The 9,725-nt window shown below is 34.3% G+C and overlaps 1 protein-coding gene across 2 annotated transcripts in view; it reads left to right on the top strand.

Annotated features, from left to right (window-relative positions):
* Positions 1-9,725, top strand: part of TET2 (tet methylcytosine dioxygenase 2) — a 120,923-nt gene that overhangs the window by 32,149 nt on the left and 79,049 nt on the right. For both annotated transcript variants that reach the window (XR_002780718.1, XM_023531376.1), the window contains exon 2: positions 7,525-7,667. The gene's annotated coding sequence lies outside the window, so the exon portion shown is untranslated. The remainder of the gene's footprint in view (positions 1-7,524; positions 7,668-9,725) is intronic.

Here is a 9,725-nt window from a genome sequence, read left to right as displayed (position 1 = left end):
CTACAACACAGAGGTTGCTAGGTGACTTTAATCCCTTTCAACAAGAAGACATTCAACAACAATTTCCTGTTCCCTTTATATTTCCTATATATAAAGCCTATATATTTCATCTAGAAGATCTAGTAAATAAAAAATTATTTAAAACATTTTTCAAAAATGTCCAATTCTATACAGACTACCCCTTACGTCTCTAACATGGCATCAGATTTTTTTTTAATTAGGCTCACATTTCTTCATCATTACAATATACTTGTTCATAAGGAATCAACTTTTAAGTAGCAGAAGTTGACAGCATATCCAGGAAATTTAATGTATACAAATTCAATTTAATATGAAAATTATAATTTTATGAAAAATGACAAAATTATGTTAAAATATCTATTTCAATTTCTCATTTACTTATAAGACTCTGTAGTCTTAAGTATGATTGAATTTATATCTTTTTATACTAACTGTCTTCTTTAGTTAGGGAGAAATATATTTAAATTCTGCCATTGCAGTTACTTGAAGATTTAACCTTATATTTTCATTTTTAAATAATTTTAAAATTGTCATTAAATATTTTATATAATTTTCATGTTTAATTTTGAAAATAAAAAATCTTTTTAATATTTTATTCCTCTCATCAAATTTTCTCCATGATGTTGCTTTCTAGCTACTGCCGAAATTAGGTTACATTTTCTCCAATAACAAGTGGTAGATTTGCAAAGACTTAACAATTGCTTACTGTCCATTTCTATCCCTTATTTAAGAATCATACAAACACCCAGAACTGATACGCAGCAGGTGTACATGAGTGTGGCTATGCTGATGGTTACTGAAATATTTCCAAGGTAGCGGGAGGATTCTGCTGTCCTAAGCCACTATGGCTGTCTCTTCATTGCTCTCTGGGCCTCCCCACAATCCTGCAACTATAATAATTATATAAAGCTTGTAAGTGGCCTCTAGGGCCCTCCTTCAGCACTATGACCCATGTTTTTTAGACATGCCAGCTGTTAAATATTTTGATTATCACTCGTGTATGACAAGAGAATCATCATTTATTTGTCTTAACTTGACGTTTACTAAACTTTTTAAGAATACCTTATGATAGAAGTAATTTATGTCATCTTAATGACTCTTTCAATTTTGCAAAATGCATGATTTTTTTTTTAACAATCCAAATAAACATTACTCTAGAGTTTTCCTGTATGTTCTGAAATCTTTTTCAGTATAATATTCCATTTTTAAGGAATAAGATAAAATTAGAATCTTTGGGAAATTTGCAGAGTTTTTCTCTTTCCTTTGCCTCTTTATTCGAAATAAGATTTGTTGAAATTTCCTTGTTTACATTTTAAGAATGCAAAATGTCAACAATTTTATAGCTGAAGTAATATTGTTTTTAAAAACAGTACTAAATCAAATGTTGGCATTTTTATATATGGCATAAAATTTCATTTTATATACTGCTTGCCATCTCATCAAGCATTAGAATTTTTCTCATTGATCCTTTGGTGTTTGTACTGATGTTATTAATGCAGTGGCTTTAAATCTTCACTCATATAGCTCGCATGACTTACAGCATCCTTGCATAAAGATATTCTTTGGGCTGTTGAATAATTTATATCTTAATTAATTGATTTAAAAATGTATTCTTTTACTTCTTATCTGTCTTAAAGAAATGGGAAGGTGGGGTTAATATACACCTAATAATTTTCCTAAAGAGTAGAGAAAATGAATTCATTTTTTGGATATCTAGGTTAATGTTATAGATTCGAAGCAGTTTTTTAAAAAGCACTTACAGTCTACCAAGTTATTGATCCTCAATATATTGCTGTTATAAATGGATGTAATTAGCAGTTTGATCTAAATGAACCATGGTAATAACTTCATTACTCTGAAAAATCCATTACACTTATTATATGAAATTACCAAATCTAAAAGAATAGACATTATAAAAATTTCTTTGGAATCAATAATGAGCATTGTGACTATCAGTTACAGTTACATATTACAATTTAAGGGTTATTCATTATAAAGTTTTAATATTACATAAGTATATTTTATTCATTTGTGCAGTGCCTCTTTTTCTTATTTATATGTTTGTTCTATCTGCATCAAATTAGACAGTATCTAAGTCATAGAATCATAAAGCCTTAAACCTGGTTTGGAACAGAGATAATACAATTCAACATTTGATAGACTTCTCTAGTCCTCATTTTTCTTAAGTAATTGGCTCAAGATCAGGAAGTTATGGAGAATTAGTGTCAGAATTAGAACCTGAGATGGATTTATAATTTGGTTATCTCTTCTACCTACCTACTACCTTAGTTTGCTTATGGGTTTATGAGAGTTATGGTAGAGAAATTTCTACTGAGATTCAGCTCAAAACCCAGCTCCCAACAGAATTATTGTCCTGCAGTCAACCACATAAATACAATTGCCAATGCCTAAAGTTCCTTGTGTGGAGGAAGAAGGAAATGACAGACGGATCATTAAAATCAGTGTAAACACTTTATCTCTTTCTTCTACTTTACCCTTTCTTCTCTTTTATAGATGAAGTTTCTAGAGGGGAGCCCCAAAATACTTGTACTTTAGAGATGAGAATGCTTTTGTAGAGAATTATGTTTCCTGTTTTAGTGAATGAAAAATAAACCATATCCTCTACTGGCTTTTCAGAGTTAAGATATTGAATACACCTCCACTGGTTTGTAATAGCCCAGTCTTCAATCAAACAGGTCAAATATTAGCAGGTGACAGAGTATCATAGAAATATTTGTGTTTCACATGCAAGAATTTATATATGCTTCTCTGCTTGATTTTTACTCAATTTTTTTCTAATGTGGATTTTCCATCTTGATTTTTAAAAAACATTTTCTCATAACTTTTTTTTTTTTTTTGGTTGTTTCTGGAAGGTATATAAGTTGATCTGATAACCTACGAACAATGCCAAGTGAATTCATACCTGCACCTCTCCATTTCTGTGTTTGGTTCTTAAATAATTTTTTTGTGCAATGGAAATACTATGCAAACAGTTTATAACTGCTGCCTAATATTTCAGCCTTGTTTGGCAATTTTAGTTCTATCCACACAGTTGATTAGAAACAATCTTGTTTGATGTATGTTTGTTTTTATCTTAGTGGAATTTGTTCTGTAAACGCTTACTGAATTTTTCCTTGGAGTCACCACTTTGTGTTAGGAAGTGCAGAGAGTAAATAAGTATGAGGACTTCCTTTAGTTTTCTTCTTAGAGCTTAACTACTGTAGTGATTAAAAAAAAAAAATGAATAGAATAACCATTGCTGAAAAGTATCTGACATTCTGAAATAGCACTTCCCTTTGGGCGTCATACAGTTGGGATCATTTACTTGCAGAAAGAGGGTGTGTGTTGGGGGTGGAGAAGGAGGATAAAAAGGAGAGAGAGGGAGATAGAGAAGGGGGAGGAAAACCGTTTTGTGGGCATGTCCTGCTGAGGTCAGTAACCTGCTGTTGCGTGAACTCCAGTGAGCCGGGAAGCAGCTGAGGCAGCATCACAGCAGAAGGAAACAGCTATTGCCTGTAATCTTTGAAGAGACAGGGGAAAGGAAGGACTAGATCCAGCAGGATATCAGTCCCCTGTTTGTAAGGGAAGTATTTAATGGCTTTTGATCATTGATGGGTCCATCTGTTGAAAGGACAATGTATTTAAGTCCCTAAAGAAAGATTTTCATACATGATGCGTAGCTTGTATTGATACATCCATGTTTATAGGTGGAGTGACTGATTTGTATAGAAAAGTTGTGTTTACTTTTTGAGAGAAAATATCTGCATCTAAGTTTGAAATATAGAATAACTGACCTTCCACCCAAATGAAGTGTTTTCTTCATTGATTCTCCTGCAAGCCGGTGGAGGCTGTGAGGCATGGTGGCTAAGAGCACAGACTCTGGAGGCCTGCCACCTACAAAAAGTGTGCCAAGAGATATGACCGATAGTATCTGAAGATTAAATGACTAGGACATTCAATAAATCTTAGCTATTTTTATTTTTATTATTTTTCATCTATATTCTGAAAAACTACAGAAAGTAGACATCATCATTTTGAAACACAGTGAACAGTTCATGAAAATAAAATATACTAGAAGAGGTTTCAATTTAGGGAAACAAAGAAAAATCTGTCTTGCAACCACATTATTCTCAGAAAGACTACAACTTTGATAGTAAGGTTTATTTCATTTCATTAAAAATGTAGATGTGTGTACGGGAATAAGAACATTTAAATGTACTCATAACCTTTTATTTTTGATACTGCTCTCTTCCTGTTTTTCTCTTTTTCTCTATGGTTCTTAACCTGTTTTCAGCAGTTACTCTTCATGTTTATTCTGTTTTGCCTTCTAAGTGATTTTTTTCTTATAATCTAGGTATATCAGGTCAGAGGGAAAACAGTGTATAAGCTGACTGACAATATTTTGTACCTTGTTTGAGAATATTTACTATAGCATCCTAAATAGTATCATTAAGCTTCCCTTTCAAAACAGTTATCCAAGCATATGAGTCATTACTGTATTGATTCCTGAATGTTATCATATTGGAGACTTTCCAAAACTGAACAAAGTCAGGATTGTTGACCGTTGAGGAACTGTGTTCTAACAAGAGACCTGTGGTCTCTTACAGATGTACATTCTATTTGTGGGATAGCCTCTTTTTATAAGGGGGTTGTTAGAAGCATAGCGAACTAGAACTTCACGTTTCTCCTTGATAGTTTGCCAGCTTGGTTCCCAGCCAACCAGATAACTGCTTATAGTGACACTCATTCATCTAGGACTCCCAATCCTGTGCCAGGCCTTAGAGGGCAGTCCCATTAAGCCTGCTTATACCATCCCGAGCCATGGGCACTGCTGTTCTGAATGCTCCAATCTATAGATAAAAAATCTACCACCAACTTAATGGATTTACAGCTAAAGTTCCAATAAAACTCTGAGTGTAAAGAATGTTATTTTTACTATTTAAGTTTTGTTTAGCTATTTTAAACAGAAAACATGAAGGCAAGTATATAGTTCTGTTGCTCTGCCTTTCTCGATGTTTGGTCCAGAAGTTGCTAAATCCAGCCTTAGGAATCTAAGCATATACAGACACTGACCCTTGTTGAGTCTTACCAATGCTGCTTTGACCCTTTCTAAAAACGAGAGATATTGTCTCCAACCTTGACCTCCTGAACTCTACCTGTCTGGTAATTATTTATTTGGAATGTGTATCTTCCTCAAATATATCATGTCAAGAATTTATTTTGTCATTTCAGATTCTTTCTAGAATTGTCTATTTCTTTGATTAATACCATCATTCTTCCAAGCTACCAAACTCAAAACTTTATTACTAAATTAAGTTGTTTTTCTCCCTATATCTACAATGTTACTAAAATACATTCATTTCTCAATTAGTATTTCCCTACTTGATCATTTTATTTCATTTCCTCTGATAAGCAAAGATTCTCTTATCACTTTATGCCTGAACTCCTACAATAAGCCAGTATCTTGCATTGAACAATCATAACACCCAAATCTTCTACTACTTCACATGTGGATGCTCATAATATAGACGATAAGGGTTGGTGAGGATGTGGAAAAACTGCAACACACATACATTGCTGATGAAAATGTAAAATAGTACAGCTACTTTGCAAAATAGTTTGACAGTTCTTCTAAAGGTTAAACATAGAATTACCATATGACCCAGCGATTCTGCTCCCAGAGAACTGAAAATGAAAACATATATCCAAACAAAAACTTATAAGTAATAAATCCCTATTTTAAGGCAGAGTTATTCACAATAGCCTAAAGGTGGAAGCAACCCAAGTGTCCATCAACAGATGAATGGATGAACAAAACATAGTACATATAATGGAATACAATTCAGCCTTAAAAAGGAAGGAAATTAGGACACATGCTAAAATATGTATGAATATCAAAGACATTATGCTAAATAAAATAGCTATGAGGCACATAGAATAGTCAAATTCATGGAGACAAAAAGTAGAATTGTGTTTACCAGGGGCTTGGGAGAGGGGAAATAGGAAGTTAGGGTTTAGTGGGTACAGAGTTTCAGTTTGAGAAGATGAAAATCTGGATGTATTTTGGAAATGATGAAATCATTCTGGAATTATATGGTGGCAATAATGATATAACTTTTTAACTATACTAAAAACTGCTGAATTGTATATTTTAAAAGGATGAATTTTATGGTATGTGAATCATATCTCAGTTTTTCAAAACCCTAAATCTTAATGCATGACTTATATGATGCCATGTTTCTAAAGAAACAGCGTGCCACAGTCTCAGCTTACTGTTTCTAGCTATGTAACCTTGAGAAAATTAAGTGACCTCTCTTTTTACTCTGTATAATAGTGATAATAATAACTACCTCACCAGCTGTTTGTGTTAATTAAATGAGGTAACATATGTAGTGCATCCAGCACAGTTTTTGGCATTTAGTAAGAACTCAGTAAATTTACTAAGACCCTTTGGGACATCAGCCTTCAAGAGTTTCCAACACTATTCCAGATACTATTTCCAGATATTTGGGAAAATGTCTTAACTCCTTTAGCCACTTTACCAATACTCTTTATGTTCTCGTTCAAATCTTCCTGTCTAAATTCTTCTACTGCTCTTTTATAGAAATCTTTTAGTCAGAATGAGCTTTGTGTCTCCCTCAATTTGCTGTACATATTCGTGCAGCTCTATCTGCTTGAAAACAGTGCTCTCTTCCTGTTCTTCTCTGTCTTTCTCTGAATGTCACCCTTAGAACTCAGAAAAATTTCCTCATGCATTAATTTTTTTCCTTTATTTCATGGTTATCTCCACTTTTTGTAGCACCCAAGATTTTCACTACATCTTTGACTAATGAAGCCTTTTCTTTAGTTATATTTTCAAAGTATTTTTTTTTAATCAGGTGATCTTTTTTAAAGTTCGTATCTAATCTCTCTAGCTAAATTTAAGCCCCTGAGCACCCAGATTGCTTGTTATAATGCTTTACCTTTTCCATAGCACTTAGCACATTGCCTTGATATAGTAGTATAGTTAGTGTTACATCTCAGCAAGTACAAATGGCTGCACCTTAGAATCACCTGGGGAATGAGGCTTCATCTTAGCCCAACAAATCACAATCTCTAAGCAGAGGCGTAATACTATTACGCCACAGGTGATACTATTTACAACCAAAGCTGAGAGCCATTGGATTCAACAGATGAAGGAATATAAACCAGTGGGTCCTAAGCCCAATCGGTTATCACAATGAAGATGTGAGGGGCACCGATGTAAGTGGAGATACTTTGGGCATCCCAAGTGCTCTCTACGTGTTAGACAGTGTTATTATGTGCCTTTGGCAGTTTCGCTGCTTTGAGAAAGATCCTTGAATCCTTTTGTTGTTGTTGTTAACAGCCAACGGTGTAGTAGAAGTAGCCAATTATAGGCATCTTAAACCTTTTAAACTATATGTAATAGCTTTCATACCAGATGTACATGCCTTGTTCCTTTTTACTAACTTAAAAATGTTCAACCTCTGTGTCTTTTCCCAGGCTGGCCAACATTCAGCAGCAGACCCTCTCAAGATTGTTTACTCGCCCTTGCTCCTGTTGAGTTACGCTTGGAAGCAGGAGATGGGCTCAGCAGCAGCCAACAGGCCATGATCCAGGAGGAGCAGTGAGGGAAAGAGCTGCTGGTGAGACCATGGGGGCAGCTGATGCTTGATTTGCAAGGACTATAAGTTTCTTCCCACTTTAATGACCAATGTCTCTTCCAGTCTTCAACTCTAAATTACTCTGTACTCTTTCAAATATCTTTATTATCTGCACTGTGAACATATAGCTTAAATTTTAAGATCTATGAATTCTCTAAAGTTGTATGCTTTTGTATATATATACATTTTTATTCTGGACAAAAAATTTTCATCAGATTCTCAATGTCTGAGAATTTAAAAAAGAGATATAAGAACCATTCAAATATAGCAAGGAGCATGGAAAAATGTGATATCTATAACCACTTGTCACGGTACTTCTCCTGTCCATTTTACCTCACTTGTGGCCATTTTATCTCTATCTTGTTGGAAACCAAAAAGGTGATGTTTGTGGTTATTTGCTGGACTGAAAAATGAGCACCTATTGAGTTGAGGCAGCCCAGTTTCATGATAATTTGGTTCCACAAAACTAGTGGAGAACTAAAGTATAGAATAACAGAACTCAGGAGAACCTATATGATTTCTCTGAAAAGACAAACAGAGGTACTGACAGAGAGTGAGACACCAAATACTTTATATATCAAGTTCTTAAAGTTGATCTTAATAAAGATCAATTTGTTCTGAAAGTCACTGACATCCTAATGAATGTCACAACCTAAGGGATATTTATCAGTTCATTACCACTTATGTGGATGTACAGAAGTAGGGAACTGATGTATTCTTTTCCAAAATATTTAAGATGAAGACTGGAATGAACTGTAGTATATATATATATAGCTTTGTCTGTACTATAAGCCAATTAAAATTACGGAGGTCTTGTAAGAAATAAAGTGGAAGTTAGGTAGAGAAAAGGGAGAATGAGTCTTTTTTTCCCCCACCTTTATAACTCTGGCAGGTAATTCAGCTTTGGTTTCTTGAATCCTGTTTATGCTTTCAGCATAACAAATCTTCTAAAAAGCCTGTGTAGCTGTAATCCCTGCCCTCACCCCAGAAGCCTGAGGATATAAGTATGCATTCTGCCACTTGATACTTCTTAGAGTCTGACCTGGTGCTGAGAAATCCTTCCCAGTGTGTCCTCAGTTAAACTCCCATGATTCCTGGATGTTGCCATTTTCGAGACATGGGGCAAGTGCATCTGCCTAGATTACCTCTCTGCCCTGGGAATTTTAAGTCACTCTGTAAGGGAAAGAGAACTCAGCACTGTAGTAACTCTCAGAATGAAAATTTTCCCCTTGCATGTTAATGTTTTTAGAGTAATCATTGTCACTGAAAATAGACTTCCTCTTTCCCCTCTCATGCTGGAAAATCTTAGGTAATTATGAATAAAGCATTCTTTGCTTTCCCCCTCCTCTCTTAGTGGACACTTTGCCTCTCACTGTGGGGGCTGTGGCTACTCATTCTGTAGTTGGGCTTAACATGAGAACTGAGACAAATTTTTTTAATGGAATTTTTATCTCTGCAGTGAAGTCATAAGATTTTCTCCTTGAAAATGAAGGGTGGGTAAGTAAGAAAGTGCAAAAGTTAGGGCAAAGTATAAAATAAGTTACTAACAAGAAAAGATAGCAGGAAATTAAAATATTAGCTGCTTGTATAAAAGATTTTAAAAGTAACTCTTGGAGTCCTTCCCTCATATCCAAAAAACTTTGGCATTTATTTTTTACAGTTGGATAAGTTCAGTCTAGGACTTATTTTCAGTAGCAAATAAGCCCAGGGCTTATTTTTAGTAACATTTATTAGCTCTGTGTTCTTGCTAATTATTTAACCTCTTTAAAATTATTTAACCTCTTTAAGCCCTTTTTTTTGGGGGGGGGGCAAGGAGGAAAATAGGTCATAGTTAAAACTAATGAGCTCATGTAATATTATATGGATAATATGTGCAGGGCCTGACACATAGTAAGGTCTCAATTTTATATCAGCATTTTTTGTTATCAATTACTATTATTAATGTTGCTTTCAGTTTTTTAATAGTGAAATCAATCAATCAAGTATTTCTTGAGCACTTATCAAATACCAGGCACTCTTTAAGAACTGAGATACATTAAT

Source organism: Pteropus vampyrus, unplaced genomic scaffold, assembly GCF_000151845.1.
Source record: "Pteropus vampyrus isolate Shadow unplaced genomic scaffold, Pvam_2.0 Scaffold67, whole genome shotgun sequence".
Taxonomy (NCBI): Eukaryota; Metazoa; Chordata; class Mammalia; order Chiroptera; family Pteropodidae; genus Pteropus; species Pteropus vampyrus.
The sequence above is the reverse complement of the archived record's forward strand: the minus strand, read 5'-3'. Positions and strand labels throughout refer to the sequence as shown.